The sequence below is a fragment of the Aedes aegypti genome, chromosome 1 (assembly GCF_002204515.2).
Source record: "Aedes aegypti strain LVP_AGWG chromosome 1, AaegL5.0 Primary Assembly, whole genome shotgun sequence".
Taxonomy (NCBI): Eukaryota; Metazoa; Arthropoda; class Insecta; order Diptera; family Culicidae; genus Aedes; species Aedes aegypti.
In genome coordinates, this window is record NC_035107.1 from 244,326,590 (window position 1) to 244,349,602 (window position 23,013).

The following is a 23,013-nucleotide window of genomic DNA, read 5'->3' on the forward strand; positions in this document are numbered from 1 at the left end:
CCTATGTATCAGGCGTAAGAAATGCATGCGCGTGGAAGTAGGAAGCGTTAGGGAAACGGTTTCTTGTCCGTTTCTGGTTCTAGCGTTTGCTATGAACGAATAGTATGAGTGGGATATATTTAGAATGGAAGATTGAAGCAAGTGAGAGATATACAACTACAAAGTACGAGGAAAGGGACGGGCCTGGGATTGAACCCATGACCTTCTGCATATGAAGCAGAAGCGGTAGCCATCAGACCACCAACCCCGTATCTTGTTAATCTGTTTCGTATTGGACCTGAATTTGATAACTGGTTCTGATTAGACATTTTTGCGCTGTCGCTTTCAACGGTAGTCTTCGGTTTAGTACAAGCTTTCTCCAAAATCGGAGACTGTACTGTGTTTTTCATTTGATGGTCAGAAAGTTCCAGACTGCGGAATGGACTGTTAGAAATAAGGATCTTTACATGATTAACATGCCTATCTAGTTCAACTCCTGTATCGAGATTCCTTAACGTAAGGCGGGTTCCGGTTTTCTTCACCACGATGTGAGGCTGAGGGTTGAAAGTCCGAGTGAGCTTATTTTGTTTAACCACATTTTTAATCAACACGTGATCACCGATATCGACTGTAGAGTGCTTTGCTTTCCGCTTCCGATCGCCATATTTCTTCCCTTTTTCTTTATTCTTGTCATCTATGCTGGTTACATTATCCTTTTCCTCCAATTCCTCTGTCAGCATGTCAGGTATTTTGTCTTTTAAATTTCTACCAAACATGAGTTTTGCTGGAGAAATGTTTGTGACCGTACCGTAAATTCGGGTGAAATTGATCAGTAGGGTGAAATTGATCACCGTGTCACTCGATTTTATTTCTTCCTAATGGAGCACAAATATCAATGTAACCTGCAGTGAATGAACGTTGTTTGTCGTAACTATTGTTGAATTGTGTATTGTTAAGTGTTTTGCGTTAAAGAATGTTTATTTCTATGAAAATAATGTAAAATTCCAATATCATGTGCGGTGCAATATTGACAAACATCCATAAACTTCTAGTTCTAAACAAGGATTTGAACATGTTATAAACCTGAAAGTTTGTGAGGATGCTTGGGATATATCCCCAAACAAGATTTCATAACCAAAACACGTACCAATTTGGTCATTCGGTGGAAATAATTGAATTTCTAATAGATATCGAGATATTCCTTAGGAAATTGCATACATTTAGGCGTTTTTCGCGTAATTCTTGAAATTTAACTATTCATTATTTCTATAATTATTGTATTGTTAAGAATTTAGCAAGCATATTCGGATTCAGGGACCTCAAATTTATTATATAGAGTTGGTTTGAAAACTAACAATAATTGCATTGACAAGTGATCAATTTCACCCCGAAATAAGATTTCCCGATTTTTTATTTTAGAGATATTTCTTAGCACTAAAATGACATTTGTTAGAAAATTTCGGTACATGAGTCAATGAGACTCACCTTCGTACTTGTTTTCCTGCATTCAATTTTTTGGCATTGTTAACATTATAGAAAACGGACAAGAAAAACCGTGAAAAATGATCAATTTCACCCGAAATTACGGTATGTGGTGTATTCCGGTAAGCCAGAAGAAAATCATAAAGGTCGTTCTTCCAGTCTCTTCCCATTGCTACGCTTATCTTGACTATTTTCAGAAGAGTTCTGTTATGTCTCTCTACTAGTCCATTTTGAAACGAGCGTATCGAATGCTTAAGAACAATACCAAAAGCGGTGCAAAAATTTACGAACTCGTCTGATGTAAAAGGTGGCCCATTGTCACACACAATTTCGTAAGGATACCCAAATCTTGCAAATATTGTACGGAGTTTGAATATCGTATATTTGGCAGTCATAGAAGTGATGATTTCAACTTCGGGATACCTTAAATAGTAATCAACAATTACCAACAAATGAATTCCTTTAGTCACTTCTGTGAAATCCAACGCCAGCTTTTTCCATGGTTTGTCAAGTAATGGGGACCTTACCATCGGTTCAGTAGCCGGTTCGGAAACTAGAAGGCATCCATTGCATGAACTGACGTATTCTTCTACCATAGAGTCCATTCGTACCCACCAGACTTCTTCTCTCAACCGCTTTTTCATAGCTGTGTTTCCCAAATGTGGCTCATGACCTAGTTTAAGTATCTTATCATATAGTTTTCGTGGAATGATAATCTTCTTATTTTTCAGAACAATATTACCGTCACTGGAAAGATCATCAGCTATTGGTCTATATCGTGTAAGAGTGCTTGGCCAACGTCTTGGCGGATATGGCAGCCAACGCATCAATTCAGTCAGCTCTATATCATGCTGAGTGGCTTCGATAATTTCATCAAGTGAAATAGCAACCGGACATACATTGGTCGAGACTAAACGAATTACTCTCTCGCACTCTTCATCGTAACTTTCTGCATCACCAGATTCTCCTTGACACAATCGCGAAAGAGTGTCTGCAATGTTCGTTTTGCCTGGTCGATAGAGAACTTTGTAGTCGTAGGACATTAATCTAATCTTCCACCGTTCGATTCTTGCTGAAGGTTTGATTCTATCGCCAAATATTGAAACCAAAGGTTTGTGATCAGTGACTATCCAAAATGACATTCCATAGAGATAGTAATGGAACTTCTCTGGAGCCCATACTAATGCTAAAGCTTCTCTCTCTGTTTGAGCGTAGCGTCTTTCTACCTCAGATAGGGTCTTTGAGGCGTAACATATAATGTTAAACGTTCCGTTTACAGATTTCTGGTACAAGACAGCATCCAACCCTACTGGACTCGCATCGGTTTCTACATACGTCTCTAGATTTGGGTTGAAAAACGCCAATGTTTCAGATTTGCTCATCAAATCCTTCAATGTTTCAAATGCTTCTTGATGTGAATCTTTCCATTCAAATGGTGCACTTTTCCTTGTTAATGCATTCAAAGGACTACTTATTGTTGAGAAGTTTGGTATATGCCGACTTAAACTACGCTAACGCTAACGCTTACGCTAGAAGTTTGGTATATGCCGACTTACGAAAGTAGCTAGCCCCAAAAAGCTTCTAACTTCTTCGGCAGATTTTGGCAGTCGAAATGTCTTTATGGCTTCTAATTTTCCAGGTGAGATTTTGACACCTTCAGCAGATAATTGATATCCAAGAAAATCTATCTCTGTAGCACATTCTACCGTCTTATTTTCGTTCAAAACAATACCATACTGCTTGAAACGATTCTTCACTAAACTCATTCTTAGTTTCAGTGATTCCTTATTTGGAGCATGAATCAGAACGTCGTCAATGAAAATTACCAACCATGGAAAATCTGCAAGTATGGTTTCCATACATTTCTGGAAAATTTCTGGTGCCGCCGACAATCCAAATACTAATCGTTTGTAACGCATTAGACCCAAAGGCGATATAAAAGTTGTGATATATCGACAATCTTCTCGTAATAGAAGATGGTGGAAAGCTTGCTTAATATCAAGTTTTCCAAAAACTGTACTGCCCCTTAATTTAGCCATCATTTGTTCCATTGTAGGTAGGGGATGAACTTCTCTTACAACGGCTTTGTTGGCTTCACGAAGGTCAATAATAATTCGCACATCATTCAAACTTTTCCGCTTGACGAGCATTGGCGATATCCATTCCGATGCCTCATAAACTCGTTCAATTACATCTTGACGTTCCAACTCCTTTAGTTTCAGAATAGTAACTTCTTCTAGAGGAATTGGGATACGGCGATAACTCTGACGAACAGGGGGTACGATTTTATCTATTTTAATGCTTGCACTCATATCTGCATAATGAATTTACAATATAATAATCTATCCTATTTTTAAATCAGTTACAGATTCTTACCTTTGATAACCGGGAAAATCTCTTCACTCACCGATCTCAGAAATTTAACTACACCGAGCTTTTCTGCGCTACGTCCGGAAAGTAGCGAATGCTTACCATCCTGAATCACAAACAATGTGGTTCTTAAAGATTCATCTGCTGTTTTCAACATCGCGTCGACTTCTCCTAGAACGGTCAACGGCTTTCTTGATCCGTAAGCTTGAAAAACCTTAGCGCCTCCCTTTCTAATCGCAAACGCCTCAAATCCAGTCCTTTTTAATGTGTTCCAATCTTCAATACTCAAAACGTCCTCGTCTGCCCCAGTATCCACGATAAACCGGAGCTGGACCCCAACTACGGAGACGACTGTTGTGCGCTTACCATTCAAATGGAATAACTCGCGTATTTCCGCTGTCTTGGTGACGTCATCAACTTCTCGTACAAACTTTTGTTCACGACGATCTTCCTGCATTTGTTCGTATGCTTGACGCTTTCTGCTGATTGATTTCGAATGGTGTTGTAGAAACGGTTTCTTCATACCTCTGCAACAGCGCGCATAATGTCCCATTTTATTGCATCGGTTACAATGCGATCCACGAGCTGGACATTTTGAATCAGTAGGCAGGTGATTCCCCAAACAACGACTGCAGGACAGCCTGGGTTTCGCTTGTTTTACGGAATCGTCTATCACGTTTAGCTCGGAATTGTCGGTTGGATTGATGCGAAATTCTTGAACCCAATAATTTTTTTCTTAAAATCTGTGAAAAATAACCAAATTATTAATATACCTGCTTATTGACGATTTCATGCGTGCGACCGATTTTCAACATTTCGTCTAAAGAAGTGTCGACCTCCAAATACTTAGATCGCAGTTTGTCATCCGTTTGAGTTACGTAAATTATTTGGTCCATTATCATTCCCTCAATTTGGTCACCATAACTGCAAGCGGCAGCTTGAGCCCTTAATCGTATAACAAACTGATCCAGCTTCTCTTTAGGGTTGAAAGTCATTTGCCGAAACTTGAATCGTTCATAACGTAACGACATTCGAGGTGAATAATAATTGTCGAGTGCATCCAGTACAGCACGATAAGCATTGTCCAAAATATTTCCGCTTACAGTCACATCCTTGGCAATCTTCCTCACGTCAGGTCCACTAAAACATATTAGTGCTTTATGCTTTTCGTCTACGTCACATATTCCTTTCAGGTCGAGGTATGCAATAAACTGGTCTCTCCATTCTTCCCAACGAGAACTAACGAGGCCAGCTCCAGATTCACAATAAGGTGTAATGTTGTAATTCAACTGAAACATAACATATATGTTGTCACAACAAAAATAATGCTTCCTAGTTACTATAGCAACCTGTATGTATCTGTCAGACTGATGATTTTCAAATTTATTTTTGTTTTTTTTTTTACATAACGTGAACGCAAGCTAGTAGTCGTAGGCTGTTTCCATAACAACAATTTTTCCGGGTTTTTTTTTTTTTTATTTTATTTTCTCACTCCAAGCAGACTGGAATAACCAAGGGGCAAGACAGTGTTCAAAGCAGAGTAAATCTGGAGCAGTTCAGAGTAACTCTGAGCAACTCTGAGGAATTTGCGAATTAAAATTCCCACCCTTCAATCATCTTGATTTTGACAAAACGGTACAAAAAAAAAAACAATAATAAAGCAAACTCAGTGTGTCGAATCGAATCAGCGATAAAACATAAAGATGAAAAGATTTGAAGTGATTTCAAACTGTGAAGTAAGTAAATCCACATTATTATTATTTCAAATTTCCCTAATTTATTATGATTCTTTTTTTCCTGGCAATTATTTCTTAGCTACATACAGCAATAGATCCAGCGTTGAAGACATCCCTTGTGCAACAATCAAACGGTAATCCTGCTGCTCTTTCGCCTACGCTTTGACAAGTCTGGATATTAAAACCAAATCGGAATCAACAACCAAGTAAGAGCTGAAGCAGATGAATTTACCCAAAACATGGGGAAAATTTCTAGAAAATGAAAGCGCCGACTCCTAACGAGGAAAATGTTTGTCCGAGAAAGACAAGAGACCGATAGACCTGAAGGAAAAAAAAACAGCAAATGAGTTGATTTTCCAGTGCTGGAGAGAAAAGTTCAGGATGGTTCAGTTCACAATTCGGGTAAGAAGCAGGAACTATTTCCTGTCGGAGATTTTACTCAGTTTCAATATTTGTTTTTGAATACTTTGATGTTACACTTGAAATAAAATGTGAATTGAAAATATTTTCATGTTTTTTTGTTGTTGTTTTGAAGCTCATAACGGAGAAGATTCGAGCTGAAAGACCATCTCTTCTCAGACAGTCGTTTTGTTCGACGCAGCATACGCATTGTTCTGCCGGAAAAATCCTAGCGGTTCGGCTACATCAACGGTGTGCATTCAATTTATATATAATTGCAATGTAAACCTTCAGCATACGTGTAATGACCAAATAAATGGTACACAATAGATCCACTTAATCATCGATCGAAAGTAATCATACACAACCATAGTCAATTTGAAGAGTGACAGCTGGCGGCAGAATTTGATTTGGTCTGATTATGTATGAGGCAAACTGAAGCATGCTGAGCAAACCTGAGCAACTCTCGTGTTTTCTCAGGAATACCCGTTTAGAACTTCCCACCATGTTTTACCTTGGGATCACCCAGAAAAATTTGTAATCTAAGTGAATTTGATGAATTATGAGTAACTCTGGAGAAAATATTCACTCGTGTTGAATCTGTCTTGCCCCTTGGGAATAACTTTATTCCCTATACTTGAATGCAGAAACGGACTAGAACTTCCGGAAAGTTCCCTACGTTTCTTCCAGGAATAAGACTGAGATTCTTTGAACCTCCTATAATTCCTTTGAAACAGCGAACTGGAATCCCCTTCGCTTGTTCCTTCCGGTGGGCTGGAACTCGAGGTTCCCACACCGTTTGTGTTGCTCATGGAAACTAACTGGAATATTTTCCAATGAAAAATAGATTTTCCATTTTCTCGATGGATTTGACGATAGGAATAAATATCCCATTTTCAGTTCACTTCTTGCGTTCACGAATGCACTTTTTTCTCATTTAACCATCACACAAAATTGAATTCTATACTTTACCGATGTCATTTTTCGAAAATGTCCACGTTTGACTTTCGCCGATGCTCCAGAAAAAAAATCCCAATCACTCGTATGCCAATGTAGGAACTCAGTAAAACACGTGTTGACTACTTGAATGTCGGTATCGAAAGAGAGTGTTTATTTCCCACCAGCTTGCTATGATTATAATTTATTTCTTAGCCTACTACACTCACCAAGGCAAATAAACATACAGCTGACATAGCTTTACACAGGTTTTTTCATACAAGTCTTGTGTGTAGTTCATTTGATATGGATTCAAGAAATTTTATACAACATTAATTTCATTGGCTTGCATCCCATTTACGTAACAAACAAAAAATAAACTCATAGAGAGAAAAAAAAACATTTGCTCGTTGTAGTAGAAAATAGAGGTTGCCAACTTATTCCTATTGCAGACTTGCCCAAAATTCCACTATTTGTTTTCCATAAATTAATATTCGCTCGCAACGATATTTTTGACTCCTACACAGTTCAATTTTCACGACACCCTCCAAGTTTGAAGCAAATGCTGAGAGCATATTTTCCATTGCGTTGCATTGTTGGAGAACACGTAACACCAATAACGTCAGCTGCATCAAAACAACTTCCTGAGCTCACTTCTCACCACTCACCACAAATGATCTGTGTTTTCCACTTTTCCACAGACCATAGCTGACATTCTCTCGCTCTCTCGTTATTCTCACGAACGAGCGCCCTTACTTCTCACCGATTACTGGTCCATCCAACCGCGCGCTCCGACGAAACCTGACCTTCGTTACATTTTGAATTCCCTCAGTGCCAACCGATTCGGATCGACGAACGACGAGAGAATTTGGACCACGCGCGAGAGCGTCGAGAGCAGCAAACTGCTTCCGATTTTCCTTTCGTGAATGGAAAGCCTGGCGACTGTATCTACGGATGGTGATGACGATGATGATGATGACGGCCTGGCTTGGCGCTTGTAGGATTCGATCTGGTTGCTCTCGGAACGACAGTCGGGCGCGCGGATGCTCCTTTAGATGCGAATCGCATGCCGGTCGTTCAGGACGTGTACTCGCGGCGTGATTTTTCGTGGTTCCTAGTTGCTGCTCGTGCTTGGATTGCAATCTGTGTGCTGTAGTTCTGAAGTTCTGATTTCGCGCAGCATAGTTTCCGCTGATTAGCCTGCGGTGGCTGAACGAGGTGTTCTATTGCGCGAAGTGACCTACGTGACGGAGTGCACTTCCGGAAGTTGAGAACCGAATTAGGGTGGATCGGAACTAAATGGCTTCATTATAGGAGTGCGCTCGGGAGTTTCTCGTGAACATCGGACCCGGATGCAGTCAGCCGTCCAGCTGCGCTATTGTTTTTGTATGGTCAACCGGACGCAAGTCCTTTGTGCTTCCGAAGGGGCGCTCGTTTGCGTTAGGAAGAAGAGAGTGGAAACAAAAAACAGCGGTAAAAGCAAATATTTGAGTGCTCTCCAGTGAAATTGGATGTGCTGCTGACCGAGTGGCTGGACGAGTCCTGCGGTCCAAAAAGCGATAGTGATACTCAGTTGGAGGTGGGGAAGGTCATAAGGTGGAAAGCGAGGCCAAGTGCTCAGTGTAGGTGGAAAATTGAGTTGAAAGTTATTGGCGAGTCGAGTTCACGTGCTTGGGAATATTTGCCGCAGCTCTCTGTGCTCTGTGACCGTACGTAAAGCTAGAAATCACACAGAAAAAAAAAGAGTGCAATTGCAACTGTGCGGTGTGTGGGAAGACGCGAGCATCAGCCAAATAGTTTGTGAAAGGAATCGGAGCATACCCGTCCGATGAAAGAAAAATAAAAACCAGCTCAGTGTCATTTATCCTACGGAAAAAATACATACTGAAGCAATAAGTGTGTGTGTATGCAGCCGTGGAAAATAAATGTGTTTCCGAAGCGAGTAAAAAAAGTGCGAAGGTGAAAAAACAGGTGCTCAAATGAATGGCACTTTGATACAGTGAAACTCAACAACAACCAGTGAATACCGATTGAGTGAGATGTACCAGTTTTATTGAATCTGCAAACAGTGATTCCGACAAAAAGGTAGGAAAATATGATCCAATTCGGACCATGTAACAATTTTTACAGTGATTTGAATCATAACATTATTTGATGTAAGCCAGGGGTTTTCAGCCTTTTTGACTCGCGGAGCACTTTTTGAAATAAAATTGTTGCGCGGAGCACCTGCTTTCCATCACCACTCCGTTTGAATTCCGGATTTTTTTTTCAAGCCTTAATTGACCCTATAATTTCTATGAGAACGTTTAATTAAGATTCATGTTGGTCAGTCTTCCAATAATTTTGATTTTATTTTGAACTTTTAACTCTAGTTTAAAAATATTTGTTTCATTTTATTATTATAGCTATTTTATTATAGACTGAATTTGTGACAATTAGCCATCTAAATTGAACTAAAAATTTTGTGACCTGGAAATGGTACAATTGCTTTGGGTAGGAAATTTTCCGACTTTTGTTTTTAGTTCGAACAACTAAGCAATTCTCTGCAGCAAAATATTTTTTTTTCAACCCCTTATTAATTTGTTTGAATGGAATAACCACAAGTTCAACACTCACGGAAATATTTATAATCTTGATAAAACTCGAGGTACAACTACCTAAATTTACGCATGAACAAAACTTATTTTTTCCAAAAACTTTCAGCTTTAATAAGCTCCTTAATATAGAAAAATGAAACAGCATTCATACATTAAAAATGTTACAAAATGTTGATTCAAACTTCTTGCTACGAAGGTAATACCGATCAATTGAACCCCGGTTTACGTTTACGTTTTACAGATTTCTGTCGATGAGGATGAGTATCCCGTTAAAAATTTCATACCCTGAAAGTTTTAAAATATTTTATTGGAGAAAATTGAATTTCTTCAACTTGAAGGTTTGTTGTTTTTTAAGTTTAACTCAAGAATGATCAATTTTGCAGCTAAAATTGTCCTAAACAAAATTATTAAATATTTTCGACGGCAGGATATTTCTAATTTTCCAAAAACAAAATGTTGGCGCAAATGCTGATTTTTTTCGTAAAACCACCCAAGGTATATGAAAGTTCGATAATGTCTATATATTGCCACCGTGGAACCTTTGTTTCGTCTTACACTACAGCCACATAAACTTCATACAGTAAAGATGAATTAAAACTACCTCTAAATTTTCTGGAGCACAAATCTAGCGAACAAAACAACGGTCTTCAATAAAAAATTGATTATTTAGTCGCAATAATCAGTCATCATTGAAATTTACAGCAGGATCGTTCGTTTGTTCTCAAAATTTGTACTTATGAAAGTTTTGACTATGGCTTGGTTTGATGTAATTAAAAGCGTGTTTTAAAATAAAAAGTTGAGATGTTTCAAGGAATTCCTACACATTTTTTAAACGATCGCGGAGCACCTGCCAAGGCTTTGCGGAGCACCAAGTGCTGAAAACCGCTGATGTAAGCTATTATCGTTATGTTTGATGAAATGCAACACGCCTTTGGCGCTACCAAGCAAATTAATGACGTTTATTGGAACGATTAGAAACAGAATAAATGGAAGGGGAAATCCTTCAGTAGGGGAACTGGAGGTAAAATGAACACCCTAAGCAATTTTCATGCTTTCTTGCTTATGGATCTGTCAGATTCTTCTTTTATAGCTCAGAATTGAAGAAGGATGTCTATGAAATGTAACAAGTTGAAATATTGAGATGGGAATAAAATTTTAGCAACATTATTATAATTTTGAAAACTTCTTTGCACAGAGTCAATGTTCCAAACATGTGGGTAAAATGAACATGTAACGGGGATAAAATGAACATATTCTTGGGAGTAAAATGAACAGATGCTGGGGGTAAAATGAACATGTGGTGGGGGTAAAATGAACACATTCGAAATTGAACGGGATGCGGCATGATTCTCGGCATCTGGTACATGATCACATACATTCCAGAATCGATGGATCGTTTAGCCGCGGCCATTTGGATGGCTGTCCACGTCTGTATTTGTATTTTCTCTGGAATACTCTCTGCAACTAAAATAAAATCCGGTAGTATTCGCCCTGCCCCGGTGTTCATATTACCCCCATCTCGAATGGTTCGTTTTACCCCCAAAGAATCAACATCTTCAAATCATTGGTTTTAAGAATTTACAAGATGAAAATACTTTCAATCTCGGTCTACTTATCATAAATATTTTAGAGACATGATGTGCCACGCTGTTCAGTACATTTTTGATGATTTTAGTCATTAAAACCTTAATTCCTCAAGTGAAAAATTACATCATCTGAGAAAACGGAGAGACATACTTTGTTTTTGTTTACTTTTCCAGCTTTTGACAGTTCTAAATCGCGTAAGAGTTGTCGAAATAGTTCCTTAGTCTGAGGATTAAGGATGGTACTATTTTTTGCATAGATTTATTGCATAATTACCGTAAAACACAGACCTGTTCATTTTACCCACAGTTCTCCTACCGGATGTATGTATGTATATTTATTAGATACCGTTTAACCATTTGGTCATTCCGGTCGTTGATTTCATGTTAAATACAATTTGGTCTTATTATGTTGTTCACTTCTTAATTCTAACACGTTTTAAAAGGTTCTATGTTCCATTTGTTTCCGTGGATGGAGATTTCTGCCTAGACATCGAGGGCTGCTACAGATTTTGCAGCTTACATTGCGGTTTTCTTCCACTGTTTCCTTAGAATAGTGAGGATGCCGATGAGCAGTTGTATTGTTGAGATTATCAGGATCAGGTTAATCTTCCAATCGTGGTCTTCTAGAAGTCCGGTGTGGACTTCCTGATTCTCGATAATGGTGACGTCCTGGTCACCGTTTTGGGTGGGTTTCTTGGAGTTGTCGTTGCCCATGATGTTGATGAGGTTTGGTTTTCCACTGGTGGTCGATAATATTACTGATGCTTGTTTGTCATTCGTCGACGGTATAAGTAGGAGAATTATGCTGACATGTTGGCTTGATGGTGGATGGCTTTTGCAGCTTAATGTTGGATCAGCATTGGTGTGTGTTTTTGGTGTTTTTTGTAGGTTTATATCAGCTTGTCGAGTTTGCAGTCTTTCAGAAATTGTTTTGTTTTTTCAAGGGTGCTCGTGTCGTTCCCCAACAGTTCATGCAGGGAATTGCCGAGTTTGTAATTTCTGCGCTCTGTTTCGTAGAGACGACATTCGATTAGTATGTGGCTTACGGTGATTGGTTCACTGCATGTTCTACAAATTGCTGGATCTTCTTTTTTTGCATAGTGCCCATGGGTCAGATATGTATGCCCAATTCTTAGCCTAGTTAATATTCGACTGAAGTGTCTGTCTTCATTGTATGACGTGTTCCATTCTTCTATAGTATTTTTGATTTGCCTGAGCTTGTTTCTGCTTGCATACCATTTGTTTTGCCACACTTGTTTAATTTGTGTGTTTATGAGGTGTTTGAAGTCTGCGAAGGGCGTTTTAATATCTAACGGAGTTTGAAGCATGGCACCATTTTTTGCAAGCTCATCCGCTTTCTCGTTTCCATGGATGTTTATATGTACTGGGACCCAACATAGTTCGATGCTGCCTTTTTTGTCCTGTAGAATGTTTCTGATGCGTGTTATCCATGGATGGCTTGAATTTTTGTTAGCGACGGCTTCCAGAACACTTTTAGAATCGCTAAATATGACATTAAGCCCACTGGGACAGCTGTCTATCGCTCTCAGTATAGCGAATGCTTCTGCGCTGAATATGGTTAGATGTTTTAATAGGCATATCGATGTGTTGAGGTTGAGGTCGTGTGAATATATCCCGCATCCAACTCCATCATCCATTTTTGAGCCATCGGTGTATGTGTGAGTATGGTTATGATACTCGGTATTGCAAAGCTCCTTGAAGTGATTTTGTTTTGCTGCCGGTGGGAGTCGTTCTGGTATTTCTAAGTTGATTCTGTAGGTGGTTTCTTCCCAGTCCAGTAGTGCTGTAGAGTCTTCTTCTGTGACGGTCATTGGTGGTATCTGTAGATCATCCAGAATACTGCTTACTTTATTTATTAGGTGGAGATCAGGATTGTGGATTCCGCGCGCAAGTTGTTTCAATGAGTAGTTGATAGTCATTTTTGTGAAGATAAGTTCCAGGAGAAGAAGTCCGCTTTCCGATAAAATACTGTCTATTGGGCTAGAATGAAATGCACCAGTGGCATATCGGATTCCCTGGTGATATATTGGGTTTAGTTTGGTGATTACTTGTTGCTCCGAACAGGTTCGTGCTGGTGCACCATATGTGAGTTTTGGGAGGATGATCATGTTCAGTATATGCAGTAAAGATTTTCTGTCCGCTCCAAATTTGGTTTTGCTAAGGCATTTCATGATGTCCAATCGTCGCTTTACTTCATCTCTGGTTATTTTTATGTGGTAGTTATAGTTTAGTCGGTGATCGATCCACACTCCCAATAATTTGTGTTGTTTCACTAAGTTGATTGCTTCTGAATTAAGCATAGGTGTTGCTTGTTTTTGTAGTTTTCTTCGTTTTCCAACGTGCATTATTGCTGATTTTGTGGCTGATACGCTGAAACCGGTTTCGGTACACCATTTCTGAATGCCGTTGAGAATTTTCTGTACTTTTGATCGGGTCCATTTAGCGGATTTTGTTTCGACTGCAATGGTGATGTCGTCTGCATACATTCTGATAAAAGTGTCCTGTGGGATCAAGGTTTTGATGCTTTCCACTGCTAATAGGAAGAACGTCACTGCCAAGACTGATCCTTGTGGGACCCCATTTTCTTGGATTTTTGGGTTTGAGAGCTGCCCGTTATAACGGACATGGAACTCTCTGCGTTCTAGAAATGAACTACAAAATTTTGCCATGTTTCCTGTAACATTGGCTTTTGCAAGTCTTTTTAAAATAAGTCTGCGCCATGTTCGGTCGTATGCCTTCTGCAGGTCGAGGAATATGATTTCTGCGTGTTTCTTGTCGTTGATTGCTTTTCTTGCATAATTATCTATGTGAGAGATTACGTCGTTAGTCTGATGGCCTCTCCTGAAACCGAATTGTACTTTTCCTAGTGTGTTGTTCTTTTCCAAATAGCGCATAAGTCGCCTATTTACCATTCGTTCGAATAGCTTTAAAACACAGCTTGATAAACAAATGGGCCTGAGATTGTTTGGGGTATTGGGACATTTTCCTGGTTTCGGAATAGGTACCAAGATGGATGTTCCCCATAGCTCTGGAAAGTTCCCGTTTTTCCATATTGTGTTGTATGCTTCAAGTAGTTTTCTTTTAACGTAAAATGGTAGTTGTTTCAGCATTGAGTTGTGAATACCGTCTGGACCAGGTGAAGATCCAGTAAGCTTGTCTATTTGGAAGATCATTTCATTCATAGAGAAGTCCATATCCATTTCGGGATTTTCTTGCCTTTTAAATTTGATTGTAGTTTTTTCGTCTTTTTGCTTTTTTTGTTGGAATTCTGGAGAGTTAGCATCGTTGGATGATTCTTTGTAAAAATGTCCTGCTAGATGGTTGGCTATGTCTGCTGGGTCATAAAGAATTCTTTCACCCGTGTCAATAGCCCATGTCCTTTGTGAAGATGATCCTTTTTTGGATATTGCCCGTATTTTCTTCCATATTTCGTTTGTGGGAGTGTCTTTGTTGATTGAAGATGCGTATTGTTCCCAAGACTTTTGTTTTTCTTCTTCAATAATTTTCCTGGCGTTGTTTCTGGCTTTTTGGAATTCATCCAGAATTATTGGAAACATAGGGTCACCTGGGTGGGTATTTTGCTTTTTCCTTAGTTTTTTCCTTCTCACTTTTATGGCGTCCGCCACTTTCTGGTTCCACCATGGGACAGTTCTTGGATGTCCCTCCGTGGATGTCTTTGGGATTGATAGGGAGGCTGCAGTTTGGATTGCAACTGTTAGCTCTTCGATTGTGTAGTGTTGACTTTGGTGAATGAGTTCTTCGAGCTTATCTTCAAAGAGGTTCCAATTTGCTTCGTGGATTTTCCATCTGGGTGTTCGTGAATGTTTTGCAGCCGTGGAAAGGCCAATCGTAATTGGGAAATGGTCACTGCCATGTTGATCGTCTAGAGTTATCCAATTCAGTTTGTCTGCTAATTCAGCTGAGCAAAATGTTAGGTCAATGCACGTTGAGCTGTTTTGTGCTCCCGTGTGAATGAAAGTGGGGCTGCCGTCGTTAAGAGTAATTAATTCGTTTTCCTTAACTATGTTTTCAATGGTTTTGCCACGGCTGTCGTCTTTGGATGATCCCCAGAGGCTATGGTGTGCGTTGAAGTCTACTGAGGTAATACATGGTTTTGGTAGTAGCTCAATGATGTTGTCAATTTCTGTGTTGTTTATGGGTTGGTTAGGTGATAAGTATATACTGCATACAGACATTTTCCTTGGAATATTGGTTTCAATGGCAATTGCTTCGATATTTGTGTTTAGGTCAACTTTTGAGAACTTTATTCCGTGTTTGATAGCGATGGCAGCTCCACCTTGACCTGATGGTCGATGGCAGAATACAGTATCGTAACCAGGAATTGAGTAGTTGGTCGAGCTGTTTGTTCTTGTTTCTTGCAAGGTTATCAAAAATGGGTTATACTTGGTGATCAAAACTTGTAGTTCGGCGGTTTGGCTTCTGAGGCCATTACAGTTCCATTGGATTAATTCTGCTGTTGTTTGATGTATAATAGAGGGGTCCATATTCAGTTCCTTTGTTTGTTGAGCTAGTCTTCTTCAATGATTGAATCATCAGATTCAATCACTAATGACTGTGTGTCCATTTTTTTGCAGGATTTTTTTCTTAATGGTGATGTTTGATAGTCTGAGCTTTGCCTTCCATGTTTCGTTCCGGATCCAATGTTTTGAGCTTGTGTTTCCTTCCTTTCGGTGGATTGAATCCACTTCGAAAGGTCGTCGTATTCTTTCTCTGCGCGTTTCCGAGCTGTTCTTTCTTCCGTCATCCTGTTTAGTGCCTTTTGGTAATTTTCGTTAATTTTTTGAACTTCCATTTCCAGTGACTTGATTTTGTTTTCGTATGCTTTGATCATTTCTTTGAACTCGTTTTCTCTTTGCAATGCAGCTTTCTCGTAAACCTCTGCTGTCGCTTGTTTAACTTGTTCCGCATAGCTTTTCTTCTGTTCTGCTTCAATTAACTTTTTGGCTTCCCAGTAGCTTATTCTCTTATCTACTTTCAGCTTCGTGATTTTAACTTGTTCTTGGTATTTTTCGCACTCGTTGCTGAGAGCATTGTGTTTGCCCTTGCAGTTTATGCATTTTTCTTCTTCTTCACAGGATTCACTGTGATACACTTGGCTGCACTTTCTACATGTTTTTTCTCTTTTGCACTCTCTTCCTAGATGTCCGAACTGTAGACAGTTGAAGCATCTTAGTGGCCTTGGATAATACGGCCTTGCTACCACTGATAGATATCCAATTTTAAAGTTTGATGGGGGGACACTGGCTTTCACATGTACAATGAAGGATGAGGTTTTTTGGAGTTCCGCATCCCTTTTCCTCATAATTCGTTCCACTTTTATCACGCCTTGTGGTTTCAGTACTTTTTCGATTTCCGAGTCTTCTTCGTACATCAGTTCTCTATCTGAGATCACTACGCGACAGGTGTTGAGCGACCTGTGCTCAACAACCGACACTTCGTAATTTCCCATTTTTTCCAGCTTCATCATCACTTTTGCTTGTTTTTCCGATTTGGTCAACACCAAGATTTTGCCATCGCTAGTTTTTTTTATAGATTGCACTTCACCGCATGTAGCTTTGACGGTTTTTTCCACCAGAATTGGAGAAGCTTTGGCAAGGTTTTCGTCTTCGGATTTGCACTGAATTACAAGATAAGTCCCGTTTGATTTGTTCGGGTTTTCTCTCAAGACGGGAAAGGCCCCAGTTCCGCCGCTGGGAGGCGGCATTGCGGAATTTGATCCCCCCTGAGGGGTGCTTGGTTCTTGATTTATTATTTATGCACTGATTTGTTCGCTATGTCACCTCGCGGTCACCTGCTTACACTGCGTAATTTGATCCCTCCCGATGGTTGGTGTCGGCGAAGTTAAATTTAATTGCTTTATCGCACCGATTTGTATGCACGTCTGAATGCACCGAATAGTTAAACTCGAAATGCTCCTACCGGCTACCTAAGCCAATAAGTTCATGTTTACATAATTATTGGTTTATACCCATTCATGATAAATATTATCAATTACGTAAATAACGTGAAAAAAAATATTTGAAAATATAAATATGAATTTGGGTATAATTATTTGCTATAATAACAAATACAGCCCTTATAAAAAAAACATAATGGAAAAGAGATTATTTCAATTTGAATCCTTTGCAGAGCTTTCATCCGGGTGTTACAACTAGCGTTGGGCAAATTTGTCCAGAACATCGATGTTACTGAATCGATTCACATTTCAACTGCCGAATCGATTCACCGATTAAATCGAATCATTTGAATCGATGTTTTTGAATCGATTCAAATCGGATGAAAATTGACATTTATGAAACATGGAATGAGACCAAATGCATTAGCATTCAATTTCGACATCTTTCAATCAAAACAGTTTCGAAAATCAATCGAACAGATTTACTACTTCAAGATAAGTTCAAAATATGGTTCCTTTTCCACAAACTCATTAAGAAATATTTAACGATTTCAACAAATTGAATCGAATCAAAAAATCGAATGAAGAGTATCGATTCATCCGATTTTAGGTGCTCCAAACATCGATTCAAAAAATCGATTAATCGGAAAGCAAACATCGATTTTCGGAACATCGATTCAAAATCGCCCAACGCTAGTTACAACTATTCCATATTGGAACAATATACAACATGGCAGGCCTGACAATTTGTTTGAAAATCAAAAACTTCTTCATGTTTTTGTTTCTTATGTTATCATGTCTTTTCGAAGACAGTCGAGGAACTGAAGAAAGTATGGGTTCACATGCAAAAAAACGGTTGATTCACAGGTTGTGCAGAATCTCATGGCCGGGGTTGAGGCCAAGGTGCGGGCATTTACGTATGGACTGTAAATAAAATACGAGTAAAATGGTAAAATGAAGTTTAATAGTTATTTCTCAATCCCTGATATTTAGATGACATTCGGATGAAAACTCGAATTTTGCGAATCAATTTTGTGTGTGGCAATTTCATCGTGGACACCCTTTACTCTATGCCCAATTCAGTCAAGAATATTTTTGTTACGAAAAGATCCGGGACCGACCGGGAATCGAACCCGGAACGCTCAGCATGGTCATGAAGAATACCCTCGTCTTTACATCTTCGGCTATGGAAGCCCTATATAACCTGGTAGATTATATAACTGGACTCTATTTAGCAAAAAAAAAAAAACACTGCCACAAGGGCAGATTTGACGTTCTGAGCTCCAGGATAGTTTGGAAAAGCTTTTGAGATTCTCAGAGGTCAATAGATTCCGTTTGAGTTGAAAATATTATTATTTGCAGCGTTGCCAGATTTACGGAAATTCCCGCTTATCACTTTTAGTCTACGGAATGATTTTCAAAGAAATCTGGCATCGCTGATTATTTCTAGCGCAAGCAACTACTGCTGGAAATTTCGAGAATTGAGCTTCGGGATAGTCTGAACGTCGCAGAATATCCCCGGACATGAAAAGGCATGTGAAGCAGCGTTTTTCTTGACATAATAGGTATGTATTACCAAGTACGAACATCAATTGTATTTACAAAAGGCATTTTAAGCTATTTTCATACTAATTATTCTATTTGTCAGACTTCTGCATGTTCAGGATGTTCTAGGTTGCCAAGTAGGACATTAAGGCATACACCTAAAATTTTTCCCTGACAGGGAAGTATATTTGCAAGGACTTTTCCGAAGACAGTAAATTTTATTCATTAGTTCTTTTTATACAGCCATTTTCCGACTGCGGTCATAAATGACCGTGCCGGCCCCAAAGGGAAAACTTTGATCATTTTAGCGAGAAAAGTTACAAGGGTAGACCTGTAGTTCTGAACTCCAGGGTAAATTGGAGGGCCTGGAATATCACCAACGTTCCTTGAAATAGCCAATTGGTCTGTGAGAAGGTTCAGTGAACATGGTAGATTATATAATTTCACTCAGTTTAGAAGGAAATATTACTGGAAAAATAGTGGACCTGAAGTTCTGAAGTCCTGGGGAAATTTTGAAGGATCTGCAATATCTCAATCGTTCCTTGAAACAGCATATTGATAAATGAGAAGGTTCAGTCAACATAGTAGACTATATGGTCGCCGTTAAGTCAGAGAGGACCAAGTACAAAACTTGGGAAAATTGGATTATTCTTTCATTAGATGCGAATTTACCTTGCCTCCGTTACACTTTGATCAGATTTGAAGAATGCTGTAAACTGCGAGAGATATGTAATAAGTTTACTCTGGATGATCAACAAAAATCGATAAAAGTGTGCAGTCAGAATGGACCAAGTGCTGATTACCATAACAGCGAAAATGATCAGCGCGCTGAGGAATGCGAGGAAATGAAAAACAATTCAGGAGATTTGTCAGATTTTTCGACATCGAATCATTCTTCTACTTATCCATCAATAGAAATTTATAAATGTAACTTAATTCGATGCATTTGATTTTGATTTCTGACCATTTACCATATTCGGATGGGTGATCGGAAATTGCAACAAATTCTGTGCAGACAGAGCGGACCAAGTGTTGAAAAGCAATAAAATGATTGATTACTGTATTTTATGAGTCAATTTCAGAGTCCGATAGAAGTTTACGGTAGATTTATGGTGTATGTATGGCATTTTCTAGGACCCGCTTATTGAAGCAGCATATTTTGGTCGGTACTCAAGATTTTCACTTGGTCCACTCCGACTGAACGCATATTTGAATATTTCTGGTCTTCAATGCCCTGACCCTGCGAAACCTTAATTTTCAAGCTCTCGTAATGCCACTGATTTTGGTATTTACTACATGGATTATTTAAGAATTTACGATACTGGTGTCGAAGGGTCTTGATAATCTGTTTGTCTTAAAGATATGCACCCAATTTGACCATGATTGTTATTTTCCAAGAAATTGTTCAGTCAGAGTGAACCAACTCACTGAACGGTGGTCTTTAGTTAAGTCAGAGTGGACCAAGTACACATAGTCCATTAAAAAATCGTTCTATTAGAGGTTTGGAATATGATTTTTAATTATTATTAGTTCACATTATATTGTTTGAAAGTAACATAAAGACGTGTAGAAATATTGAACTACAATTTAAACGAGTGCAAAAATTACAGAGTGTTAGACTTTGAACCCGTTTTTCTCAAAATTACAAAAATGTCACTTGGTCCACTCTGACTTAACGCCGACCATATAACTTCACTCAGTTTAGAAAGAAAAATTACTGGAACAAGGGGAGACCTGTAGTTCTGAACTCCAGGGTAATTTGGAGGGCCTGGAATACTCCAAACGTTCCTTGAATTATCTTTTTGATTCGTGAGAAAGCTCAGTAAACATTAAATAACTTCATCGTTTAGTAAGAAAAATTACTAGAACAATTGTAGATCTGAATTTCTAAACTCCGGAGTAATCTGGGTGGCTCGGAATACCCCAAACGTTCCTTGAATTAGCCTATTGATCCGTGACAAGGTTCAGTAAACTTGGTAAGTTATATATCTTTACTCAGTTTAGCACGAAAAAAATACTGGAATAAGTGTAGACCTGAAGTTCTGAACTCCAGGGTAATTTGGAGCACCTATAATATCCCAAACGTTCCTTGAAACAGCCTATTGATGCATGAGAAGGTTTAGTGAACAGGAAAGATTTTATAAATTCACTCAGTTTAGCGAGATAAATTTCTGGAATAAGTGTAGCCCTGAAGTTCTGAACTCCATGGTAATTTGGAGGGCCCGGAATACTCCAAACGTTCTTAAAAACATCCTATTGATACGTGCGAAAGTTCAGTGAACATGGTAGATTATATAACTTCACCCAGTTTAGCAAGAAATACTACTGCAATAAGTATAGACATGAAATTCAGATTTCCAGGGTAATATGAAGGGCCTGGAATACCCCAAACGTTTCTTGAAGTAGCCTTTTGATCCGTGACAAGGTTCAGTAAACATTGTAGATTATATAACTTCACTCAGTTTAGCGAGAATAACTACTGGAACAAGTGTAGACCTGAAGTTCTGAACTCCAGGGTAATTTGGAGGGCCTGGAATATCCAAAACGTTCCTTGAAATAGCTCTTGAGATTCTCAGAGGTTGGTAGATTCTTTTTGGATTTGTAATGTTATTGGTTTTAACCCAAACAATTACTGTTACGGTTGTAGATTTCAAAGAGTGTGCTTCAGGACAGTTTGGACGTCCTAGAACATCCCAGGACATAGCAAAGCAAGTGAAATAGTGTTTCCGTTAAAAGAGTAATTCTGTATTATCTAGCCTGAACATCATTTATGTTCACAAACAGCATTTCACGCTTCGTATGTACTTATAGTTCAATTTTCCAAACTTCAGGATGTTCAGGATGTTCTAGGTTGTCAATTAGGTCATAAAGGCATATACTTCGTATTTTTCTCTGATAAAAGAGTATATTTGGGACAACTTTGCCGAAGACAGTATATACATTTGTTCATTGGTTCATTTTTTACAGCCTTTTTTGTACATGCGTCATATATGACCGCGCCGGCCCCAAAGGGTTAAGACAAACTTTTGTTTTTCCGTTAATAAAGTGGATAAAGAAATTTCATATATTTGTTACAAAGCAAAGCAATGCTGAAGGTGTCTGAGTTCGATTCCTGGTCGGTCCAGGATATTTTTGTAATGGAAATTTTCTTTGACTTGTGGGCAAAGAGTAATAACGTACCCAAAGGCGCGACCACGTTTGAAACCATGGGTAGGACAAACTTTGAAACATATTGTGAGCATACAAGAAAAAAAGCCTGGACTGGTAATTAAAAGATACTATATCTGAGGGGCTCAAATGTAAAGGAGTGTGATATTTTGGGGCGTTTGAGTTAAAAAAAATTCTACTGTAAAGCGATCTAACGATGTCTCCAGGTGATTTTTCCACTGAACAGAGAGAAATAATATACTCATTTTTTAGAAAACTGGTTTGTTTTTTTTTGGCTTATTTCTCCAATACAATTTGTGTAAAATGAAGTTTGAAAAAAACTTGAAAATGGATTTTCTCAAAACTAGGTTTTTGTCACTGACACCCCCTTTTGCCGTCTAATTTTCATGCTAGTCGTTACCACAAGTCTAAGAAAACTTTCTTCGGGAGGTGGCGGCTGAGTGCTTTAAAAATAGGGAATCGAAGTCCTCTGCAAGAAAAAAGAGACTTAAAAGGAACCAAACAGAGGCCGAAAAGAGACCAAATAAGAACCGACACAACAAAACGAAACCTAATAGGAGCCAAGAGATAAGAGTTTTTTTTTCTTGATAGCATCAGAGCTGACATTTCTTCGAGGTCTAAGACTTCTTTATGATAATTACTCGTAACGACAAGTATTACTGAATGTGTTTTTCATAATTTTCTCTAAAAATTTCATTAGAAATGTTGTCAAGTATGTGCCCAAATGTTCGGATAATACTCCGGAAATTTCTAAAGGAGTTCATTTTGTGATTATTTTCCAAGGAATTTGTTTACGAATTTTTCTAGGGAACTTTCCCAAGATGTTTTTTTTTACGGATACCTCAAGAATTCAACCTGATTTTTTTCCAAGGAGAACCATAGAAATTTGATTTCTCCAATGATTATTTCAAAAAATATCTGAATTCCTCCTAACACTATTTGAGAAATTTTCCAAGAGAATCCTCACTCCTCCAATATTCTATCCAGTGATTCATCCATAGATTTCAAACAATAACTTTTCCAGAAAAATTCAGGGATTCTAGGATTCAGGATTTGTATAAAATTTCAACTAGGAATTTCTCTAAATATGCTTTCAGCATTTGCTCACAAGAATCGTTCTAAGATTTCTACAAAAATTCCTCCAGTAGTTCTTTGAAATTGTCTCAAGTAAGTCTTGAAAGTTTTTTTTTTCAGAGATTCTTCCAGGAATGTCTCCAGGGAAATAAAAGGCAATTTTTTCTGGAAAATAAATCCTTTAGGTTTTTCTTAGGAAAGTC

At 38.6% G+C, this 23,013-nt stretch overlaps 1 protein-coding gene and 1 long non-coding RNA gene across 4 annotated transcripts in view; one reads left to right on the plus strand and one right to left on the minus strand.

Annotated features, from left to right (window-relative positions):
- Nucleotides 1-5,585: 5,585 nt before the first annotated feature.
- On the minus strand, nt 5,586-6,979 carry LOC110674649. Its single transcript, XR_002499066.1, has 2 exons — nt 6,939-6,979; nt 5,586-5,888 (listed from the first exon to the last, which is right to left on the minus strand). It is a non-coding gene; the product is annotated as an uncharacterized LOC110674649 (long non-coding RNA).
- Nucleotides 6,980-7,089: 110 nt separating this feature from the next.
- LOC5566409 overlaps nt 7,090-23,013 on the plus strand; it is a 718,065-nt gene continuing 702,141 nt past the window's right edge. For all 3 annotated transcript variants that reach the window (XR_002498600.1, XM_021837392.1, XM_021837393.1), the window contains exon 1: nt 7,090-8,987. The gene's annotated coding sequence lies outside the window, so the exon portion shown is untranslated. The remainder of the gene's footprint in view (nt 8,988-23,013) is intronic.